The sequence below is a fragment of the Heptranchias perlo genome, chromosome 2 (assembly GCF_035084215.1).
Source record: "Heptranchias perlo isolate sHepPer1 chromosome 2, sHepPer1.hap1, whole genome shotgun sequence".
NCBI lineage: Eukaryota > Metazoa > Chordata > Chondrichthyes > Hexanchiformes > Hexanchidae > Heptranchias > Heptranchias perlo.
This window is the reverse complement of record NC_090326.1, coordinates 39,272,532-39,297,872: the sequence shown is the minus strand read 5'-3', so window position 1 is coordinate 39,297,872 and position 25,341 is coordinate 39,272,532. Positions and strand designations below refer to the sequence as shown.

Here is a 25,341-nt window from a genome sequence, read left to right as displayed (position 1 = left end):
CTCACCTCTTCCTATCTGAACTCGGTAGTAGCACTGTGCGTTCTCTGAACTTGGGAATGTTAGCGCTGTGCATTGTCTGAACTCGGGACTGTTGGCACTATGCGTTCTCTGAACTCGGGAGTGTTAGCATTGAGCGTTCTCTGAACTCGGGAGTGTTAGCACTGAGCGTTCTCTGAACTCGGGAGTGTTAGCATTGAGCGTTCTCTGAACTCGGGAGTGTTACCACTGAGCGTTCTCTGAACTCGGGAGTGTTAGCATTGAGCGTTCTCTGAACTCGGGAGAATTACCACTGAGCGTTCTCTGAACTCGGGAGTGTTAGCACTGAGCGTTCTCTGAACTCGGCAGTACTCAGGAGTGTTAGCGCTGTGCATTGCCTGAACTTGGTAGTGTTAGCGCTATCTGTTCGCTGAAATCATTAGTGTTAGCACTGTGCCTTGTCTGAACTCTGTAACCTGCCTGACAATGACTGGATCAAATTACACATTCCAGACAAAGTGTTGGGTTAGTTTTGTCCTCCCACTTTGACTTGGTGAGAATAAGAAATTTGTGTATTTGTACCACATTGGTGTCAATAGATGCAGCCCAGAATATACAGCATTGTATTTTGTTGTACCGTTATGAAAAGAATAGGCAGTGACACTAAGTTTGCCAACTCTGGTGGGAACTATTTCTGGAGGTTCCGTCAGATGACCTCTCGTCTCCAACCACTCTGCCCAGTCAAAGAGTCTTTTTCCCACCTCTAAAATTTTATAACTAACCAACGAATGTGTTCGAAGAAGTTCAAAAATAGGTCCAATTTTTAAAAATGTCCAAATGATTTTTCTCCCTGGCTGCTTGCAGCAGTGTCTATATGATTCATCTTTAATTCCTGGAGACTCCAGGACAATCCTGGAGGGTTGGCAACCCTAGGTGCCACTTGATGTTGCAATAAAAAAGCTGGAAAGGAAGGTTGGTGGACTGCAAAATACTCTGGGTAATGGTGTTCAGATTTTTTTTTGTTATCAATACCTGGAATAGACTGCTGGGTAAGGTAGGTGATACAAAAATCCTTGAATCATTTGTACCATTTTAATTTGATTTGTTTTAGTTAATTTGCTCTAAAAATCAGTTTGAATGGGCCAGACCCTTCCTGAATTTTAGTGCTATCACCCCTTTAAGGGGAGACATTTACTCGTGTACCTGTAGGGCTAGGCCCTCTTTTTCCACTGGCCTATTGCAAAATAGAACCTTTGAATCATTTGTGAAACAGTTTGATGCTGTGATGGGGGACGGTAAGATTTTCTGGATGGATGAACTAAGATGGGTCAAATGGCTTTCCTCATCTGTAGCTCATTGCGAAAGTGAAATTTGCATATCATTGATGCTGTGGGGAAACACTGGGTGTTGGCTTCATCCAATGGACCAATAAGATCTCAGAAAAACAACAGACAGAAGGCCTCTATTTTTCGTAATATTAGATTTTAAAAATTGTTTCTTGCCTCATGTTAAAACAGCTAACTTGGCTAAATGGATGGCTGACTCCCATTTTGACCAGGGGCTGAGGGTCTGGAATGGATGCCAAATCTGGGAGGTGGAAAATCTCCTCTGGTGTCATGATGTCAGCTGCTTAATGTTTTGACAGAGTGATGCAGTGGCCAAACAATGGTTGGGGTGCAGCTGTGGGAACGGGGCCCTGAGCCTTGGGTCCCAGCGGCTGCTTGTCTCAGGTGAGTGTTTCGTTGCACTGCACTCCCTTCACAGGCAGGCCTGTGATCCCGGGAATTAAGAGGAAACACCATGGTCAAGAACAAGTTGCAGAGCTGCCGACCAGCGGGGAGCCACAGGACCGGCTGAAAATCGGCAGAAACAATAACAATGCTAGGAAGAGAAAACCCACTGGAAAATAGAAATATTTAATATATGAAATTAAAAATTCTAAATGAAAACTCTAAAATTAAAGTTAAAATAACTTCAGGAGACAGGGGGAGAAACAGAACATGGTGGTGGATCATAGGATGGTACAGCACAGAAGAAGGCCATTCAGTCCATCGTGCCTGTGCCGGCTGTTTGAAAGAGCTATCCAATTAGTCCCATTCCCCTGCCCTTTCCTTATAGCCCTGTAAATTTTTTCCCTTCAAGTAATTATCCAATTCCCTTTTGAAAGTTATTATTGAATCTACTTTCACCATCCTTTCAGGCAGTGCATTCCAGATCATAATTTGCTGTGAATTTTTTTGTCTTCATGTTGCCTGTGGTTCTTTTGCCAATTACCTTGAATCTGTGTCTTCTGCTTACCAATCCTTTTGCTACTGGACACAGTTTTTCCTTATTTACCCTATCAAAACCCTTTATGATTTTGAACACCTCCATCAAATCTCTTAACCTCTGCTCTAAGGGGAACAACCCCAACTTCTCCAGTCTCTCCACATAACTGAAGTCCCTCATCCCTGGTACCATTCTTGTAAATCTCTTCTGCACCCTCTCCAAGGCATTGACATCCTTCCTAAATTATGGTGCCCAGAATTGGACGCAATATGCCAGCTGAGGCCTAACCAGTGTTTTATAAAAGGTTTAGCATAACTTCCTTGCTTTTGTACTCTATGCCTGTATTGATAAAGCTCAGGATCTCATATGCGTTTTTAACAGCCTTCTCAACTTTTCCTGCCACCTTCAAAGATCTATAAACATAACCCCCAGGTGTCTCTGTTCCTGCAACCCCTTTAAAAATGAACAATTTAGTTTATATTGCCTCTCCTCATTCTCCTTACCAAAATGTATCACTTCACACTTCTCTGCATTAAATTTAGTCTGCCATGGGTCTGCCCATTTTACCAGTCTGTCTATGTCCTTCTGAAGTCTGTTATTACCCTCCACATTGTTTACTACATTTCCAGGTTTCTGGATCTGATAAAGTTCAGAATCGCTCCACAGACCACCCAGGGTCAATTTATGTAATTCAATGTGACAAGTTTACATAGGCAAAACATATTTATAGGGATATATAATGTTAGAAAGTTAACGGAAAAAGTATGACAACAGGAAGTCAATTGATGCAGACAGGAAGAGCGGTACAAAAAATACTTAATATATTATCATTTTTTAAAATATAATTCGTTGATCTCCTGTGGCATTGCACATGTTTTTTTTGTTTCAAAAAATATACTTCATTCATAAAATTTGTAAAGGTACATGCAGTACAATTCAAATCACAGTTCAAACAATACAATACAGGTCATACAATTTGCAATGGTACATACAGTACAATTCAAAGATCACAATACTAGTTGAAAGTGGCAGGGCAGGTTGAGAAAGCAGTTAAAAAAGCATACAAGATCCTGGGCTGCTTTAAATAGAGTCATAGAGTTACAAAAGCAAGGAAGTCATGAAGAACATTTATAAAACACTGGTTCAACCACCGCACTTTAAGAAAGACGTGAAGACCTTAGAGAGGGTGCAGAAGAGATTTACTAGAATGATTCCAGGGATGAGGGACTTTAGTTACGTGGATAGACTGGAGAAGCTGGGTTGTTCTCCTTGGAACAGAGAAGGTTGCGAGGAGATTTGATAGAGGTATTCAAAATCATGAATGGTCTAGAAAGAATTTTCTGCTGGTTGGGGATTCTAGGAGTAGGGGGCACAGTCTATAAATTAGAGCCAGACCTTTCAGGGGCGAGATTAGAAAACATTTCTACACACAAAGGGTGGTAGAAGTTTGGAACTCTCTGCCGCAAACGGCAGTTGATACTAGCTCAATTGCTAAATTTAAATCTGAGATAGATAGCTTTTTGGCAACCAAAGGTATTAAGGGATATGGGCCAAAGGCAGGTATATGGAATTAGATCACAGATCAGCCATGATCTTATCAAATGGCGGAGCAGGCACGAGGGGCTGAATGGCCTACTCCTGTTCCTATGTTCCTATGACTTACCACGTGCAATGCTATGGGAGATCAAATATTAGAAATCTTACGTCTGCATGCACTTCTTGTCGACTTTTTCCATTATAAATTCCCATACCCATATACTTATAATGGGAACTGCCTATGTAAACTTTTCACAATGTAATTACACCCTTCAGCCAGTAGTGGTTCTGTAACACCTAGTTATGCATCTCCCAACACCTCGGCCTGTACTGCAGGGGAACTCCAATGTTCTAACGAACTCTACTTCTCTGCGTCCCAAACTACTGTCAGTTTTGCTATTTAACTATAATAATATATAAATCAAATTGTTATAGAAAAATAAGGACAGAATGTATGACTTTAAAATGAGGACTGAATTGTCTGCATTCCCCAAATATCCCCTGCTGTCTAACCCCACTTCACCTGAAGACCATACTTGGTCTTCACTCACTTGTGCAATGCCACTCGGGGGCCAGAGTAAATTGCAGCTAAAGCGAGGCCATGTTCTTTGGGAATTGGACTGACCGATCCTTTGTCCCCCTCACCGTCAGTTCAGATTACCTGAAGGTGCTGGGGATCTGGTTCGGAGGGGCCGGGGCGTCCACCAAGAACTGGGAGGAGTGTATTGCTACGGTAAAACAAAAACTCGAACTGTGGGATCGACGATCCCTCTTGATTGTGGGTAAGAACTTGGTCATCGGGTGCAAGGTGCTCTTGGTGTTGCTGTACCTGGCGCAGGTCTGGCCCATTCCTCGCTCGTGCGCCGCGACAGTCACCCGAGCCATTTTCCACTTTATCTGGAGATCAAAAACGGAACGTGTCCACAAGAAAAGGAGGGAAAAACGTACCAAATGTCACCCTCATTCTGATGGCCACCTTTGTGTGCGGCTGCATCAAGCTGTGCACCGACCCTCTGTATGCAAACACCAAGTGTCACTACGTGCTGAGGTTCTACCTGTCCCCGGTGTTGCTAAGGTTGGGCCTGGCCACGCTGCCACGGAACGCTCCATCCACTTGGACTGCTTATAGAAAAGTTTGTGTGGAAAAACATCTTTGACCACAAGTCAATCAGGAAGTGGTCTGCACGTAACGTCCTCGAGACCCTGCAGGAAAAGGAGATGATGGATCCTGCTGAATGGTTCCCCGAGCAGACTGCCGAAGTCATTTGGCTGAATGCCTCATTGCCAGAACTTTGAAACAAGCACCAAGACGTAGCTTGGCTAGTGGTGAGAAGGGACCTTCTCGTCAGATCCTTCATGCACACCCAGCATCTCAGTGCCAACGCACACTGTCCTCGAGGAGGCTGCGGTGGGGATAAGACAGTCACCCACCTCCTTCTGGAATGTGCCGTTGCAAAGAAGGTCTGGAGAGAGATGCAGTGGTATCTGACCAGGTTCGTCCCAAGCAGCTCTGTAACACAGGACTCTGTGCTCTACGGACTGTTGCCGGGGGCACACGCCGAGACAGACATCAACTGCTGCTGGAGGACCATCACCTCGGTGAAAGAAGTCCTTTGGTCTGCCTGAGACTTGCTGATCTTCCAGTACAAGGAGCTGTCCACGACCGAGTGTTGCAGACTGGCACATTCCAAGATCCAGGACTATGTGCTGAGGGACATACTGAAGCTTGGTGCGGCCATCGCAAAGGCTCAATGGGGAAAAGCCACAGTTTAGGGCCCTCCTGCCATTGTATACCGAGGGGCTAGAATCTGAGAAAAAACCCCTCGGGCTGAATGTGTATTGACTAATGAATGTAACGTATCTGCAATCTGTACTGATTGCAAGTGCAATGAGGCACCCTAGAGCGTCATGAGCTGTACGTACCATGAATGATGTGTAACTATATTGTTTAGAATAGAATTATAGAATCATACAACACAGAAGGAGGCCATTCGGCCCATCAAGTCTGTGCCGACTCTATGCAAGAGCAATCCAGCTAGTCCCACTCCCCCGCCCTATCCCTGTAGCCCTGCAAGTTTTTTCCTTTCAAATAGTTACCTAGTTCCCTTTTGAAAGCCACAATTGAATCTGCCTCCACCACCCACTCTGGCAGTGCATTCCAGATCCTAACCACTCGCTCCCTAAAAATGTTTTTCCTCATGTCACCTTTGGTTCTTTTGCCAATCACCTTAATTCTATGTCCTCTGGTTCTTGACCCTTCCGCCAATGGGAATAGCTTCTCTATCTATTACATAGGAACATAGGAACAGAACTGCTCACAGTACTCCAGGTGTGGTCTAACCAGGGTTTTGTATAGCTGCAGCATAACTTCTGCCCCCTTGTACTCCAGTCAGAGAATATGGTCACTCTCTGAACTCTCTATGATGTCTTCGTGTTGCTGTTTCTCTCTTTTTCTCTGCTGCTTCTGTCTTTATTTTTCTCTTATAGTGCTTCTCTCCCCATAACTCTTTTCACCCTCTGTTTGCCTTCCTCTGCTTCTCTCTCTGTCTTTTTTTACCTTTTGGTTGGGAGATGGTGGGTGATGTTTACTGATGTAGCAGGAAAGGAGCCACTAATAGTTGAAGGCTATATTTTGGGTGTGAGTTGTGGGGAAAATGTGGCTCTTAGTTCCTTTCCCATCCCCTCCTCTATTTGCTCATACTTCCCCTAGCTCCTTGCTCCCATTGTGTCCTCCTCCTCTCCCTTGTTCTACTGTTGCTCACCTCACCCTTAACCCTCCATCTATTTACCGCCACTCCTACTCGCATTTCCGACAGGTGGGTGGTGAGAAGCTAGATGTTCCTTCACCCTCAACCAGTTTTCCTTCCTCCTCTTCCCCTTCAACCCTCTCTTCCATCTGTTTTCCTCAAAGACTGTTTGCTTCAAAATTCAATCGTTTTTAAAGAAATCAAATTAGACTGAGGAAACATACTGTCTTTCTCTCTATTTATCTTTCTCTCTGTTTCTGTTTCTCTACCCCCTCACCATTTAATAGATGTTAGAAATTAGAATCTCTGTCTCACAAATGTAAACATTGACCTTTACTATCAACAAAACACAGGCGAGATAATTAGTTGGTTTCAAAATTCCACAGGTGTGTTTTTTTTTGAAAATTGAAGTAACATCAAATGAAGAAAGTCAGTCTTTCTCTCGCAATCCTGTTTTCCTTCTCCCTCCCCTTTCATCCCTTTCTCTCTCCCCTTTTTTCTCTCTCTCTTCCTCCCTCGCTCAGCCCTTCTCTCTCCCTCCCTCTCTCACCTCTTCTTTCTTTCACAGTCCCTTCACTCGTGACAACAGGAAGTCAAGTTGTACAGACAGGAAATGTGCGCAGATTTCAATGATTATTTATTTGGAAAGCCAGTTTCCTGTTAGTTTTTCAGAAGTTGGGAAGAGCCAATGGTTTATAACCAGCGGTCAAACTACAAATAAACAATTGTCCACTTATTGACCTCAGGATGTGCCCAAGATGAATTACCCACTAATTGACTTCAGGATGTGCCTATTTACAGTAATTAGACTTTGTGGCCTTAAAAGGAAATGCTACTTTACACATAACTCCACCATTATGCATTTCATGGTATAATTCTCCTGCCGTTCTGAAACAGTATCTCATGTCACTTACTTTAAGCATCACCACAGGAGATCCGATTGCATTTAAAAAACATAAATCAACATCTTATACCCAACACACTGATTTTTAAAAAAATTCTCAGACTTAAAATATATCCATGTACGTGAACCATTCGATTTATGCCACCTCCACACTGATGTTAGTTTGTTTGGTCAACACTAGTATGCTCTGCCTGTGCAGTTTTATTTTGCAAAAAATTTCTCATGTTAAACACTCTGCTGTAGAGCCTTAAATACAGCTATTTTCTTCAGTATAACTGCAACCTATGTTAAATTTTTAAAATATTACTTTTAAAACTCAAACAGCATTTCTGCTTTTAATATTAGTAAAGAGCTAATAGCATTTGTACACCGGCGAGTAGAACTCTGTGCATGTGCTTAAGTACACATGCATGGAAGTTTGTTTCTCCCCAATATAAAAGCATACAGACTAGAGGGATGTATACAGTGGTGTTCCTCAGGGGTCAGTATTAGGACCACAGATCTTTTTGATTTATATTAATGACCTGGACTTGGGTATACAGGGTATAATTTCAGATGACACGAAACTTGGAAATGTAGTAAACAACATGGAGGATGGTAACAGTCTTCAAGAGGACATAGACAGATGGGTGAAATGGGCAGACACATGGCAGATGAAATTTCATGCAGAGAAGTTTGAAATGATACATTTTGTTAGGAAGAATGAGGAGAGGCAATATAAGTTAAATGTTACAATGTTTAAAGGGGGTGCAGGAACAGAGAGACCGGGGGGGGGGGGCGGGGGGGTGCACATGCACAAATCTTTGAAGGTGGCAGGACAAGTTGAGAAGGCTGTTAAAAGTGCATATGGGATCCTGGGTTTTATTAATAGAGGCATAAGAATACGAAAGCAAGGAAGTTATGCTAAACATTTATAAAACACTGGTTAGGTCTCAGCTGGAGTATTGTGTTCAATTCTGGGCACCACATTTTAGGAAGGATGTTAAGGCCTTAGAGAGGGTGCAGAAGAGATTTAATAGAATGGTGCCAGGGATGAGGGACTTCAGTTATGTGGAGAGATTTGTCTGTGGAATTTGCTGCCCCAGGAAGCTGTGGAAGCTACATCATTAGATAAATTTAAAACAGAAATAGACAGTTTCCTAGAAGTAAAGGGAATTAGGGGTTATGGGGAGCGGGCAGGAAATTGGACATGAAGCTGAGTTCGGATCGGTCAATGCCCTGTGGGTGGCGGAGAGGGCCCAGGGGCTGTGTGGCCGGGTCCTGCTCCGACTTCTTGTGTTCTTTAGATTTGTGGTTGGGATCAGATCAGCCATGATCTTATTGAATGGCGGAGCAGGCTCGAGGGGCCGATTGGCCTACTCCTGCTCCAATTTCTTATGTTCTTATGTTCTAAGCTGGGATTCTTCTCTTTAGAACAGAGAAGGTTAAGGGGAGATTTGATGGAGGTGTTCAAAATCATGAACGGTTTTGATAAAGCAAATAAGGAGAAACTGTTTCGAGTGGCAGAAGGGTCAGTAACCAAAGGACACAGATTTAAGGTGATCGACAAAAGAGCCAGAGGCGACATGAGGAAACATTTTTTTAAGCAGCGAGTTGTAACGATCTGGAACACACTGCCTGAAAGGTTGATGGAAGCAGATTCAATAGTAACTTTCAAAAGAGAATTGGATAAATACTTGAAGGGAAAAAATTTGCAGGGCAATGGGGAAAGAGCAGGGGAATGGGACTTAATTGGATCGCTCTTTCAAAGAGCTGGCATAGGCACAATGGGCCGAATGGCCGACTCCTGTGCTGTACCATACTATGATACTATGAATTCTGATAAGTAGAGCATAGTTGGAATCATTTGACATTTATTCTGCAATTTTGGTTTCTTGCCGCAGACCCCAGCCGAGATCAGTATGTTGACTCATTCACACCTCAGATCACTCCTATCTCCCTGAAGACCTGCATGCATTTCATTACAACCTAACTGTGGTTGAGGTGAAGCAGAATTTATTTTTTGAGCCATACAAAAATGACTCTTTCCCGTGTGAACATAACCATCCTTTATAGGATTGTGACTGCAATAGCACTGCTACATTATCAAGTGCTTAAGCCAGGCCTTCGCATTGATGCCAGGAACAGGAGAGCTGCAGCAGCTGCACAATACCAACAAGCCTCCCAAGTCAATATATGTGCACCTAATGGACTTAAAAACCACCTATCCCAGCATTAAGCATGGTGGAACATTTATTATAGTCACAGTCATTAATAAATAGATGGGATGGTACCATTTACCTAACACTCATGATGCATACTTTTGGAAATGTTTTCCTTTATTTCCACAGGATCACAGTGACAGAGCAACTTCGGCTAATTTTCTTGAGCAAAAGAATACTCTTTAAGTATTTTTCCCCAATGGAAAAGAAATGGAAAATATCATGGTTCAACACAACGTAAATATTTCCATTCATGAGGCAATCCTAACTCACTCAGGAACTTATCACATATGACTTATCTGCTTAGAATCATAGAATGGTTGCAGCACGGAAGGAGGCCATTCAGCCCATCAATTCTGTGCTGGCTCTCCACAAGAACAATCCAGCTAGTCCTACTCCCCTGCTCTTTCCCCGTAGCCCTGCAAATTTTTTCCCTTCAAATTTTTATCCAGTTCCCTTTTGAAACCCAGGATTGAATCTACCTCCACCACCCCCTCAGGCAGCACATTCAAGATCATAACCACTCGCTGTGTAAAAAAGTTTTTCCTCATGTCGCCTTGGTTCTTTTGCCAATCACCTTAAATCTGTGTCCTCTGGTTCTTGACCCTTCCGCCAATGGGAACAGTTTCTCTTTATCTATTCTGTCTAGCTTGTACTCACTTATCAAGTTTCATCACTGCCCAAATGTTTCTCATACCTATATGATCTTGCCTTGTTCTTTGTAGTATTTTGCCTGATATCTGTGCTTCTGTATATATGCTTTAAGTGTAAGTAAAGACAGTAGTGATTTTGGACAGTGCCAGTCTGGTCCTGAGTATGAAATTCCTGTCATTAAATAGACTGAAAATGAAGTTGGAATCTTACTTAAATTCCAGTATGCAGTTTACTACAAATAACAGAAAATGTTGGAAATACACAGCAGGCCAGTCAGCATCTGTAAAGTGAAAAGAGAGGTTGACATTTGCTGCTGTGTATTTCCAGCATTGTTTGTTCTTACTTCAGATTAGCAGAATTTCATTTTTCCCCCTTATTAATTGACAATTTACTATAGTTGGGTTAATTGTTAGGTCCTGGCTACATTATCTCTGCAAGGGCAGAAGTAAAAAGCACAGTTCCTGATAATTGTGGGAGGGGGAGGAATTCTGATCACAAGAAGCACTACATTAACCCTATTAAAAAAGAATTATGTTTTACAAGTCCACGGCATAACAAGTGTTTATTAAAATCTAAGAAAGAAACCAACAGGGTCTCAGAAGTTCTCAAAGTTAGGGTGAGTGGGTGCAATTGTTGACTTTAAATTGTTACAGGTTATTTTGGTGTAACCAGCAGTATATCTTCTTTCTGAACAAGCTACTTTTTCCCTTATGAAGTTCTTGTTGAAATTCATTGGGAAATGTAGCCTTATTTGTCTGGAATGTTGTGTATTAAGTCAAATTTTGCAAGCATAAATGAATGATTCAGTGCAATGGCACAGCTTCTTGAAGGTATCAACATGTGTCTGTGCTAATTGGTTGCTTCTTCCTAATCAGCACAAACACGTTTCGATATATAGTTAAGCAATGGTCCAGCCTTTAGGAAACCACTTTTCAAATATCCAAATGCAATCTACCCTTGTTAATCTTTCCTAGTTGGCTGGTTACTTCACACCAAAGACATTTTGAAAATTATAAACTGATCTCTTGCCTCATTCTAAATTCTGAAATCAAGTTGGAATGATTAATTCTGATGCAAATGCTGCTGTTGTGTACGTTATGTTTTAAGTTCCGCTCAATACAGAAGCCACAAAACAAATGTGAAGACTAAGTCAGGCAGAATTTGCTCATCTAGAGATTGTTATTTTCAAAGTAATTTCTCAGAACTGCTATTGAAATAAGTAATTGACCCCGATGGATATTAAAAGAAAGATTTACATTTATATAGCACCTTTCACAACCTCAGGATGTCCCAGAGTGCTTTACAATCAATTAAGTACTTTTGAAGTGTAGTCACTGTTGTAATGTAGGAAACACGGCAGACAATTTTGCACAAAGCAAGCTCCCACAAAGAGCAATGTGATAATGACCAGATCACCTCAACATTTGATAATTGTACTGTTTTAATATTGCCTAATTAATTTATGCATCATTTCTTTTCATGTAACTATAAATGGGGATTGATGAAGAAGGGTGGAAGGAGGCTCGTGTGGAGCATAAACGCCATGCCCCTGTTGGGCTGAATGGCCTGTTTCTGTGCTGTACATTCTATGAAAATAAATACTTTAGTTAATTTTTCCTCATTTAATATTTCATCAGTCTGAAGTGATGTTGTGCTCTGAAACTCATTTCAAGGCAGATTCTGGATTTAATTCAGCTGAGGTAGCAGTAGGGATGCTGAAGTTGGAGAAGAACATCTTCTAGGGTTCCCACTTCTAATTGCTAATCCAGCTGGAAATGGGAACAATGAGTTACATGAGCTGCAATAGTGAGGTATTCCTGCCACTTTATGAATTATTGGCGCAACTACATTTAGATCACAGTGTACAGTTTTGGTCGCCACAATACAAAAAGGATATTGCAACCATTGAAAGGATACAGATGAGAGCAACTGGAATGATTGAGGGGATGGAGGAATTAGATTATGAGGAGCGATTATGTAAATTGGGCATGTTCTCAATAGAAAAGAGAAAGCTGAGAAGTGATATGATTGCTGTTTTTAGGATTCTAAAAGGACAGGATGATGTAGACCATGGCAAGTTATTTCACCTTGCCGAGAATAGTAGAACAGGAGGACACGGCCTGCTCCTGAAGGGAGGTAGATTCAAAACTAATCTGTGGAAACAGTATTTCAATGAGCGAGTGGTCAATCTGTGGAACAGACTCCTGAGGGAGTCGGTGGAAGCAGATAGTATTGATTCATTCAAATGCAAATTAGATAGATTTCTTTCAGAAAATAACATTTTGGGATACAGTATATGAGTAATTTGAGACATGACATGTAAGTGTAACATGCTTGGGAGGAACAGGTGACTTCGGACCTATGGTTCCCAAAGTTCTCCACCACTGGGATTTTCTTTGTGTCATTTCTGGGTCTGTTGAAGACTAATTGATAGAGTTTGATTGCTAAGATTAGTCAACAACTCAATTATCATTGTATCATGCGACTTTCGGGATGGTAGAATGCCAACTAGATGGAACTTGGTATTTTTTCGTCTAGAAATTCCTATATGAGGAAGGGAGTGGGCTTGGCTGTGATATGTCTCTCCCTCTCCTCCCTCTGTAGTCAAATTGCTTGTCAAGACTCTGGAGTTTGGCAAGCAGTGTACCATGTTTTCTGCTCTCTGCACAGATGAATTGTAAAAGCCCCTGATTTATACTTGCTTATTCCATCACATCATCTAATAACATTCTTCCAAGCCTATCACTTGATCTATTACCATCAACTTTTCCGGACTGTAACAATTTTGAATAATGTGCCCACATTATTTCATTTTTATCATCATATCATTTTTGTCACTTTAATGAACCTCATCTCTCTTTGCCTGTGCTACTTCAAGGCTCTTTGCATTGTTCATTCTTTTTATCCAACTAATTTTCAACAAATGTGTGTAGCCCCATAACCCAAACACCCTCCCCCACCCATTTTCTGAATTAAGTGCTCGAGTTCCGGTTTTCAAATCCAAACGATGGTGTAAACCACATATATGTATTTAAACATTCTACTTGACCTTTACAGTTGCATCCTGTTAAACAGTAGTAGTAGTTTTCCAATTGCTTTTCTCAGTTTAACTTCTTTGTTACTTCTACCATCTGACGTTACCAGAGTACCCAAGTATTATGCTTTATCTTTTCTAACCGTCTTAGATTGTTTTGACTCTTGTTTCTTAGCTCACAATTCATGGGTAAGTCCCAGTTCCTAATATCCATTGAGATTCTCTATCCTTGCCTTGAGATCTGGTAAACTTTCAATTATGTGCCCTGGAAATGAGCAGCAAACCATGTGTAGTAATTGCTACTGGATTATCGTATGTTTCCAAAAGATCTCGCTCTGGTCTTCAAAAGGGGTAGGATGCCACATCAGAACTCATTTCAAGTTTAAAATATCAAATGAATTTAATTTACAAAGATGAACAAGCACATAAGTAACAGTCATATAATGTATATTTACAGTAGACATCCTTCCACTTAAATCCTCAAATGGACAAAATAGATCACGACTCTAAGAACTAAGCTAACACTTTATAAGTAACTTTTAAATAATACAAATTTATTTTCCTTGAATTTCTCATCACTGTGGGAACCTACACTGTTTCTTGAAAATTCAGAACAATTTTTCGCTCTTTCGGGATTTTCAAACTGTTTCTTTTCAAACTGCCTCTGAGATTTTGAAGCAGATTCTTTGATTTGAACAGAACAGCTCTTTGTTTAATATCCAGGATTAGCTGGATTTAGAATGTCCCACACCACTCAGATGTAAAAAGGAACGGTCAGTCATATACAAAGTGCGATAACTGAAAAAACGGATGTGGAAGAGATGTGGAACAACATCAAACATGGAATATTAAGAACTGCAGAACAAGTATTGGGTCTCAAAAACAACACTAAAAAACATAAATGGATAACAAAAGAAGTCCTGGAGTTGAGTGAAAAATGAAGAAAGCTTAAGGTGACTATAAAAGCAGATCCTAATGTGAGGACCGAATACAACTAGTTAACCAGAGAAAGCTAAAAGCCAAGAGAGTTAAGAACAACTGGATAAACGACCAGTGCAAAGAAACAAGATTACACCAAAGGAAGAGAAACACAGGGACTGTATTGGAGGATAAGAGAACTAAGTGAATCTTAAAAACTTAAAGGCCCCGATCTTAGCGGGGAGGCGGGATGGCAGCTGGGGGGCGATTGGGCTCGTGGGTAACCCGCCCAATAAAACCTATCTGTTTTCCACGCGACCACGAGTCAATTGGTGCCACTTAACGTGGCTTCCAGGTTTGCTGCCTGAAAACTGTGCAGCGGGCGGACTGTGCACCCGCATCACAGGCTGTCAGCTGGAGGAGCTCTATTTAAAGGGGCAGTCCTCCAATGGCTTTCCCTGGAGCAAAAACCCACACACCACAATGGGCAAGGCAGCTCCAAGATTCAACAATGCCTCACTCCAGGTGCTACTGGATGGGGTGAGGAGGAGGAGGGAAGTCTTTTACCCGGCGGACGGGAGAAAGTGGCCTGCCTCTGCCACCAAGAAGGCCTGGCTCGAGGTGACAGAGGAGGTCGCCAGCAGCAGCAACATATCCCACACCTGGATCCAGTGCGGGAAGCACTTCAATGACCTAACTAGGTCAGCAAAAGTGAGTACACTTACTGATTCTCCTACATTCCGTCTTCCACATCACCGCCCCCACCCCCAACTCATTCTGCACTGCCAACACTACTCTATCACATCACTCCTCACACCCACTTAAGGCTCATCCTCAACTTACCTGCACTTCCTCAGCACTTCCTCACCTCCCCATTAGTCACCCCATCACTACCACTCAACCCAATCCTCATACAATGTCATGGCTCTGTCTCATATTCACCCTCTGATGCATCTCTTTCACGGTCAGCCTCACCCAAACCAATGCATTAATCGGTTGGCCACGTCACCATCTCTCACTCACGCCTCTCTACTTTCTACCCTTATAGGAGAAGAGAGCTCAGAATGCACGGGAGAGGGCGAAGACCGGAGGGTGGGGGGGCCACAACAAATCGTCATCCTCACAGGGACGGAGCAGTAGACGCTGGAGCTCAGCCGAACCCTCGAGTGCCTGTCCTTCGGGGATGCCGAAACTGGCACCTGACAAACGTCTGGTGACATAACTATAACATTCATCACACACAATATGAATTGATGTTAACATGCCCTGCCATCGTCAGCACCTCAGTATGCTCATCACAACATGCTTTTCTTACAGGGCCTTCAGCGACCGCTGTGACGGCAGAGGGCGATTCCTCAAAGGACCTGCCGGCCTCTGAGGGTGCACCGTCACATCTTAGCGAGCCATTCACCAGCGCAGATACTCACACCTCGGTGGGTCCTAGTCCTCAGTTAGTTGGGTTGGCACCTGATGAGTTACCACGCACGTGTGAGCACGAGCAGACACTGGTGAAAAGGGCAGCTGCGGAGAGTCTACTTCGGTGGGAGCACTCCTCTCCAGGGTCTGCTCAGCTGGACACAGATGCTGAACCCTGGGGGCCATCCTTTAAAAGGAGAATGACCGAGGGACAGCAGCACATATGCAAGGTGCTGGAACAGGTGCCACACGCATTCTCCACAATAGCGCAGAGGATGGAGGAATCCAACTTCTGCATGAGTGGAATGGTGGCACAGGTACGGGAGGGAATCTCTGAGATAGTGTCACAGGGACGTGAGGGAATCTCTGAGATACTGTCACGTGTAAGTGTGGGAATATCTGCGATGGAGCGAAGGCTAGCCTCCATTGAGCTTCAAGCACAGCTCACAAATGAGTTCATTCAGGCCCTAACAACGGCCCTTCGGACTCACAGTAAATAGGCAGGCAGATACACTAGCACTGGCCTTACAAGGCTTCACATATATCCTCCAAACTGTTGTCCAGCAGAGTGGTAGGACTGGTGTTGGCCTGGCCCAGGGGAGGGATGATGGCGTAAGGGGATATGGAAGTGGGGACGCCACTCAAACGCTCCCACGTCTCACCCGTTGCCCCCCCTCAACCAGTACCCGCAATGCTGCCTCCACTCCAGGTGGCCGAGTCTGCCCATGCACAGGTGCAGGTGGAGCAGTCTTTGGAGGGGCCCTCATGGGCCCCAAAACCCAGAGGGCATAGGCCCAAAGCATCTATGCAGTCAGGGCATGAACTATAGCAACCTGCCACTACTTCTGCTGCAGCCACTGGGGATGCACCACGTAGAAGTAGTCAGAAGAGAATGGTGAAGGTTTTGTGAGCTCAAAGGGGATGCGCAGGGGTGTTTGACGGTTGGTCATGTTTTTTTATTTATATTAGCTTTTTGTTAAACTCACATTAAGTATTATTATTGTCACCACTACTGCCACATCTTGGCCATTCTTCACTGGCTTTTGTAATAAGGCCCTTTCATGAGGTTCACCATGAACGGTGACACTTGGTGCCAACCATTGGGTCACTTTACAGTGGGTGTGTAGTTGCAGGACTGTTTTATGCAGGGAGGGTTGGTGCGGGGTGGGTGGGCTGGTGTGGGCGCTGCTCTATCCAGGTGGTGTGAGGACTGGACTCTTCACACTTTCTGATGTTAGGAGAACCTTTCACATATCAGTGACTCCCTGGCCTCACGAGCAGCCAGGTGAGCCGCTGCTCTGCCCATGGGTTGCTCCTGCTCCTCCTCCTGCTCCTCCTCCTCCTCCTGCTCCTGCTCCTCCTCCTCCTCCTGCTCCTCCTCCTCCTCCTGCTCCTGCTCCTCCTCCTCCTCCTGCTCCTCCTCCTCCTCCTGCTCCTGCTCCTCCTCCTCCTCCTGCTCCTGCTCCTCCTCCTCCTCCTGCTCCTCCTCCTCAAGCGGCACCCCTCTCTGTTGTGCCGTGTTGTGCAGGGCACAACACACGACTACAGTGCGTCCCACTCTGTCTGGTACTTATTGAAGTGCTCCCCCAGAACGATCAAGGCACCCAAATCACATCTTGAGCAGCCCTATAGCATGCTCAATTGTAGACCTGGTGGTGATGTGGCTGTCATTATATCGACACTGTTGCTCGGCGGTGGGGTTCCTCAGAGGTGTCATGAGCTACGTGTGCAGAGGGTATCCCTTGTCCCTGAGGAGCCAGCCCTTAAGGGTGTTCAGTGCGTGGAAGAGAGGCGGGATGTTGGACTACCGGAGGATTAAGGAATCGTGGCAGCTGCTAGAGAATCTGGCGCACACGTGAAGGAATCTTTTGCGGTGGTCACAAACGAGCTGAGTGTTGATGGAGTGATAGCCCTTCCTGTTGATGTACAGTCCTGGCTCGTGTGGAGGTGCTCTGATTGCTATATGGGTGCAATTGATTGCGCCCATGGGAAGCCAACCACAGAGTGGAATCCCACTGCCTTCTCCGTCTGGCTGAGGTCGTCCATGGGGAAGTTGACAAACTGCGAGGCCCTGTGAAACAAGCCGTCGGTGACCTGCCTTATGAACTGCAGACGACTGAGAGACCCTGGCGATGTCCCCGGTGGCACCCTGGAATGATCCAGAGGCGAAGAAGTTGAGGACAGTGTTGACTTTGACAGCAACAAGTAAGGAGATGCTGCTTGGTTCAGCCGGGAGCAGCTCGGCATGAAAGAGGCTGCAGATGTCTGCGACTACCTGGCGACTGACTCTGAGCCTCCATGTGCACTGCTCCTCAGAGAGGTCCAGGAAGCTGAGCCTCGGTCTGTAGATCCTGTGACGAGGGTAGTGCCTCCTGCGACATTGCTCTGTGTTGTGGAGCTCCATGTGTCGGAGGTGGACGCCGTGCCTGGCGAGGCTGGTGATGTTGCTCGTCCTCGGACGTAGTGGTGAATGCAGCCATGGCGCCCCCCCCCCCCCCCCCATCCTGATAGTCTGTTTCTGCTCTGGTGCTTTACAGCCTCCTGCTGCTCTTCTTTCTCCAGATCATGTAAAGTAGAAGCCTATTGTGCAGCCCTCCAATCCTAGTTCAGTAATTCTCTTGAAATAGAATGCTTTTCAATAGTAATGTAGATACAGCATAGGAGGAGGCCATTCGGCCCATCATGCCTATGCTGGCTCTTTGAAAGAGCTATCTAATTAATCCCATTCCCCTGCTCTTTCCCCATAGCCCTGTAAATTTTTTCCCTTCAAGTATTTATCTAATTTCCTTTTGAAAGTTGCTATTGAATCTGCTTCCACCACCCTTTCAGGCAGTGCATTCCAGATCATAACAACTCGTGGGTAAAAAAATGTTTCCTCATGTTGCCTCTGGCGTTTTCCCGATCACCTTAAATCTGTGTCCTTTGGTTACTGACCCGTCTGCCACTAGAAACAGTTTCTCCTTATTTACTCTGTCAAAGCCGTTCATGATTTTGAACATCTCTATCAAATTTCCCCTTAACCTTCTCTGTTCTAAGGAGAACAACCCCAGCTTCTCCAGTCTCTCCAAATAATTGAAGTCCCTCATCCCTGATACGATTCCATTAAATCTCTTCTGCACTTTCTCTAAGGCTTTGACATCTTTCTTAAAGTGTGGTGCCCAGAATTGAACACAATACTCCAGTGTTTTATAAAGGTTAAGCATAACCAGTGTTTTATAAAGGTTAAGCATAACTTCCTTGCTTTTGTACTCTATGGATTCAATTTTAAATCAAATTGCAGGTGCTTTGGGGGCGGGGAGGGCTGTGAAAATGGTGAAAATCCCGAGCGGGTTCGGAAGCCGGTTCCCCACTGACGCGCCTGCGTGCGCGCTCGCGCCTCCCGAATCCGGAAGTCCCCTCCCGGCTTTAATTGCTGGCGGGATGATAGTTAAAGAACAAAACGTACTTCATTGAGGTACTTAAGGTACTTTATTTCTGACGTAGCAGATAGTTAAAACGATTTTAAACTTACCTGGGCGGTTTTCCCATGGCTTCCAATTCATGCCTGGTTTCACCAGGTGTGAAGGGCCAGATCAGGCAAAAATAAATGAAATAAATTAAATAAAAAACCATTGCACAAAGTTAAAAAGCAAAACAAACCTACCTTTCCACCCTGCTCCGATATCCGATGACTCCCTCTCTGATGTCTCCTTCTTCCCCCGAAGTCTCCCTCTCTGATGTCCCCCCTCAGCACCCGATGTCTCCCACTCTGATGTCCCTCTCAGCCCCCAATTTCTCCATCTCCGATGTCCCTCTCAGCCCCCGTTGTCTCCCTCTCTGATCTCACCCTCCCCCTGATCTCCCCCCCTCGATCTCTTCTCCCCCCGATCTCCTCTTCTCCCCCCGATCTCTCCCTCTCCCCCCCGATCTCCCCCGATCTTCCCCTCTCCCCTGATCTTCCTCTTTCGCCCCCAATCTTCCCCTCTCCCCCGATCTTTCCCTCCTGCCCCCAATCTTCCCCTCTCCCCCGATCTTCCTCTCTCCCCCGATCTTCCCCTCCTGCCCCTGATCTTCCCCTCCTGCCCCCGATCTTCTCCTCTTCCCCCCCCCGATCTTCCCCTCTCCCCGATCTTCCCCTCCTGCCCCCAATCTTCCCCTCCTGCCCCCCAGATCTTCCCCTCTCCCCCCCCCGATCTTCCCCTCTCCCCTGATCTTCCCCTCTCCCCCGATCTTCCCCTCTCCCCCGATCTTCCCCTCCTGCCCCCGATCTTCCCCTCCTGCCCCCCCAATCTTCCCCTCTCCCTCCCAAATCTTCCCCTCTCCCCCAATCTTCCCCTCCTGCCCCCCCCGATCTTCCCCTCTCCCCCCCCCGATCTTCCCCTCTCCCCTGATCTTCCCCTCTCCCCCGATCTTCCCCTCTCCCCCGATCTTCCCCTCCTGCCCCCGATCTTCCCCTCCTGCCCCCCCAATCTTCCCCTCTCCCTCCCAAATCTTCCCCTCTCCCCCAATCTTCCCCTCCTGCCCCCCCGATCGTCCCCTCTCCCCCCCCGATCTTCCCCTCTCCCACCCCGATCTTCCACTCTACCCCCCTGCCAATGTCAATCAGGCTGGCTGCTGGGGGCGAAACTCGGAAAGAACTTTAATCACCATCAATTACATTGTGATCGCATCAGAAGAGCTAAGTTTTTTTTATTCGGGTTTGCTACGCTCACCTTCACCCCCCCCCCCCTCCACTGCCAACCGGCCACCATTTCAAAATTGAACCCTATTCCTCAATTAATAAAGCCCAGGATCCCGTATGCTTTTTTAACAGCCTTCTCAACTTGTCCTGACACCTTCAAAGATTTGTGTATGTGAACTCCCAGGTCTCTCTGTTCCTGCACTCCCTTTAAAATTGTACCATTTAGTTTATATTGCCTCTCCTCACTCTTCCTACCAAAAAGCATTACTTCACACTTCAAGAACGTAAGAAATAGGAGTAGGCCATACGGCCCCTCGAGCCTGCTCCGCCATTCAATAAGATCATGGCTGATCTCCTACCTCAACTCCACTTTCCCACCCTATCCCCATTTCCCATAGTGTCCAAAAATTTATCGATCTCAGTCTTGAATATACTCAACGACTGAGCATCCAAAGCCCTCTGGGGCAGAGAATTCCAAAGATTCACAACCCTTCCTCATTTTTGGTCCTAAATGGCTGACCTCTTAAGACTATGACCCCTAGTTCTAGACTCTCCAGCCAGGGGAAACAACCTCTCAGCGTCTACTCTGTCAAGCCCTCTAAGAATTTTATATGTTTCAATGAGATCACCTCTCATTCTTCTAAACTTCAGAGCGTATAGGCCCATTCTACTCAACCTCTCCTCATAGAACAAGACTCTCATCCCAGGAATCAATCTAGTGGACCTTCATTGCACCTCCTCTCTCTGCATTAAATTTTATCTGCCATGTGTCTGTCCATTTCACCAGTCTATTTATGTCCTCCTGAAGTCTATTACTATCCTCCTCATTGTTTATTACATTTCTGAGTTTCGTGTCATCTGCAAACTTTGAAATTAAACCCTCTAATCCCAAGTCCAAGTCATTAATATATATCAAAAAGAGCAGTGGTCCTAATACTGACCCCTGGGGAACCCAACTGTATACTTCCTTCAGTTGAAAAACAACTGTTCACCACGACTCTCTGCTTTCTGTCCCTAAGACAATTTTGTATCCACGCTGCCACTGTCCCTTTAATACTATGGGCTTTAATTTTGCTAACAAACCTATTATGTGGTACTTTATCAAATGCCGACATACACATCAACCGCACTACCCTCATCAACCCTCTCCGTTACTTCATCAAAAAACTCAATCAAGTTAGTCAAACACGATTTTCCTTTAACAAATCCGTGCTGATTATAATTTATTAGCCCATACTTTAATTTTGTGCCAGATTATTGTCTCTAAAAGTTTCCACATCACCGACGTTAGGCTGACTGACCTGTAATTGCCGGGTTTATCCCTCCCCCTTTTTTGAACAGGGATGTAACATTTGCAATTGTCCAGTCCTTCGGCACCATCCCCATACCTAAGGAGGATTGGAAGATTGTGGCCAGACCCTCTGCAATTTCCACCCTTACTTCCCTCAGTAACCTAGGATGCGTCCCATCCGGACTGCGTGACTTTTCTACTTTGAGTACAGCCAATCTTTTAAGTACCTCCTCTTTATTTTTATCCTATCCAATATCGCTACCATCTCCTCCCTTATTGCTACAATGGCAGCATCCACTTCTCTAGTGAAGACGGGTGACAAGTATTCATTTAGTTCCTCAGCCATGCCCTCTGACTCCACAGGAAGATCTTTTTTGTCCCTAATTGGCCCCACCCTTCCTTTGACTACCCTTTTACTATTTACGTGTTTACAAAAGACTTTTGGTTTCTCTTTTATATTAGCCGCTGATCTATTCTCATATTCTCTCTTTGCCCCTCTTATTCCCTTTTTTAGATCTCCTCTGTACTTTCTGTTTTCAGCCTGGTTCTCTACTGTATTATGAACCATCCCTTTTCCTTCCTATGTCATTGGTTCCCACATGGACCATGACTTCTGGCTGTTCCCCTTCCACCCTCAAAATGTTCTGTACCCTCTCAGTGATGTCCTTTACCCTGGCACCAGGGAGGCAACACACCATGAGGGACTCACATCCGCGGTTGCAGAAACGCCTGCCTATCCCCCGACTGTCGAATCCCGTGTAACAACTTCATTTCTTTTGCCCCCCCCCCGTGCAGCCGAGTCTCCCACGGTGCTGTGGATTTGTTCCTGACTGCACTCCCCCGAGGTGTCCACACCCTCACTGGTATTCAATACTGAATCCCGATTTGAGAGTGCCACACTCCCAGGGGACTCCTGCACTGCCTGCCTGTTCCTCCTAGTCTGTAGGGGAAGCCTTCCTGAGTATGAGTGAAAATTATTTTGCAGTGACTGCAGTGAATCCCCAGATATGGCTAAACATCTCTACAAGTAATCTAAGTTAACAAAATACTTCCATCTTGATGATTGCATCGTGCCAAACTGTACCTTTTAAACAGTGGTGCTCATTGTCAAGGCCGGATGGGAAAGTGGAAGTCCTGGAATTTAGTCATTGAGCTATAAATTGGGCCACTCAGCTCCCATTTTTTAGGCGCTACGTGGCCTCCTAAGGACCCAAAATGGCATCCGGAATGCGCGTGCCTTGCTCCGGACGCCATCTTGGTAAAGGCATTTGCGCACGCGCAGATAACGAATGCCGGCAGCATGTAAAGTGAGGAGAACTATGCATTAGATCAGTGGGCAATGCTGATTTAAAGGGACAGATACGATTTTGGAACTCAACGCTCCAGCTAACGCGCTGTATTAACCTCGCACAACTGAACAGGTCTTAAACACCATGGAAAACCCACCCAAGGGGATCACGCAGGATTTACAGGTTAGTTGCTGGATTATTGCTTCTGGCTGCTGATGCATTTGTGCCTGTTTTTGGAAGTCTCCTATACTTGAATACTGGCACTAGGGAACATAGCCTAAAAATTAGAGCCAGGACTTGCAGGAGTGAAGTTAGGAAACGCTTCCACATGCAAAAGGTGGTAGAAGTTTGGAACGCTCTTCTGCAAACGGCAGTTGATGCTAGCTCAATTGTTAATTTTAAATTGGAGATTGATAGATTTCTGTTAACCAAAAGTATTAAGGGATACGGGGCCACGGCGGGTATATGGGGTGAGGTCACAGATCAAGCATGATCTCACTGAATGGCGGAACAGGCTCGAGGGACTAAATGGCCTACTCCTATTTCTATCTTCCCATGTCCCTGTAATAAAGTTTCAATATTCTACAGGGAGTGGGCTGGCTAGCTGACAGGTAACAGCAAGGGCACTGGCAGAGTGGCAGGGGTGGGAGCAGGAATGCTGTCATCCTCAGAGAGGACAGCAGGTTCATGTTCCATGGAGCCACTGCCGCTATCTGCCTCCTGTTATGCGCCACTTTCTCCTGCAAGAAAGCGGAACGCGTGTCAGTGAGTGTCCTGCAGGATGTTTGGGTGATGTGCCAGTCATGGTTGAATAGCTGCCAGTGTATGTGACCATGATTTGTGGGTGTGTGGCTTGCAACAGTGGTAATGTGTGAAGGTGAGAGGAAACAGCAAATTGGAAGAGTTGAGTGCTGATTGAAAGAGTTTACATAAGAACATAAGAAATTGGAGCAGGAGTAGGCCAATCGGCCCCTCGAGCCTGCTCCGCCATTCAATAAGATCATGGCTGATCTGATCCCAACCACAAATCTAAAGAACACAAGAAGTCGGAGCAGGACCCGGCCACATAGCCCCTGGGAGAAGCAGCGCACACTATGCCGTGACTTGTTGGTAGGTGGGTGATGGGGAGTGCAGTGAGTGGACCAGTGGATGCGGCTAGTGGTGCAGTTGGTAGGAGACGCCACTTGACAGTCGACCTCACTCAGCTTGACCACTCGTGTCAAAGCATTGAACTTCTTCCTGCACTGCATCCATGTTCGTGGTGCTATACGCCTGGCATTGACTCCGTCCCCCATTGCCTACCACTGCCTCTTGAGCATATGTCTGGAGGGCCTCTTGCCCCCCCGCCGTGGATATAGGATGTCCCTCCTTCTGTCCGCATTTTGCACCAACACCTCTAGTGCATCATCAGAGAACCTTGGTACACGCTCTCTCGCAGGTCTGGTGCAAACTCAGATTGGCAGATTGGTGAGGTTTGGCGTGCAGATTGGAGGATGTGGGATTTAGTAGTGCGCAACCTTTATTCAATGTTTTAACATAACTCAACAGTTTGTAAACAGACCTGCATCTGTGTTTTACGTGCGCAAGGTCTGATCTCCGTTCAGACTCCATGCGGACCTGTATCTTATATTTTGCAAATAAGAGGTGCAAGCTGCCTTTAAGAAGTGCGAGCCATTCATGTGATATCGGGGCTTCCCCTGCCGGTGAGAAGCCATTCAACAGCGCAGCCAGGCCTGGCTGTTCGCAGGAATCAAGTAAATGACCCGACAGCACAAATCTCACGTGCTGCCTGCATCGCAACGACCAGGTGTGGGTTAATCATGCATTGCGACCCCCGTGCCCGGATTCGGGCGTTACCGAATTTAACCCCTGTTGTGTCCTAACTCTCACTTGCATGCGGATGCCAATGTGAGGGTGGGCACTATGAATTGTCATCCTGAAACACAGAAATATCTGCATAGTAAATGAGATAACACCAGAGTTTTACTAGACAGCCACAAATGTTACAAAAATTGAACAGTAACAACCCTGCCCTGAAAGTGAATGGAATTTCTGCTGAGGCACTTCTCCAGCAGGATATTGGCCTAAATCAGCCCTGTCAAAAATTCCTGGCCCTGCAAAGATGCAAATCCTCTCTTCTACCCTACCTCAACCTAGGAATTTCAGGGCCTATATTTAGAAGTTTCCAAACATAAAGGACAAGAGACACATCCAGATAAAATAGAACTGTGATTCAAATTGTAAACCTAAATGCTGAGAGAGGGAACAAAAGTACATTGTAAGTTACCAAAGATAAAAGATCAGTCTTTGGCTGAGGACTTGGGGGTGGGGAGACTGCAAACAACCAAAAACAAAATTTAATTAACAAGCCTCAGGCAGCCAGGCCCCTCATCATGGGATGCCTCTAGGAAGGAACAATTACAGGAAGCAAGGCATGAAAAGTTGAA

The 25,341-nt window shown here is 45.3% G+C and overlaps 1 protein-coding gene across 4 annotated transcripts in view; it reads left to right on the top strand.

Moving 5' to 3' along the window:
- LOC137337716 (serpin B6-like) overlaps positions 1–25,341 on the top strand; it is a 56,884-nt gene that overhangs the window by 7,131 nt on the left and 24,412 nt on the right. The window lies entirely within an intron of this gene.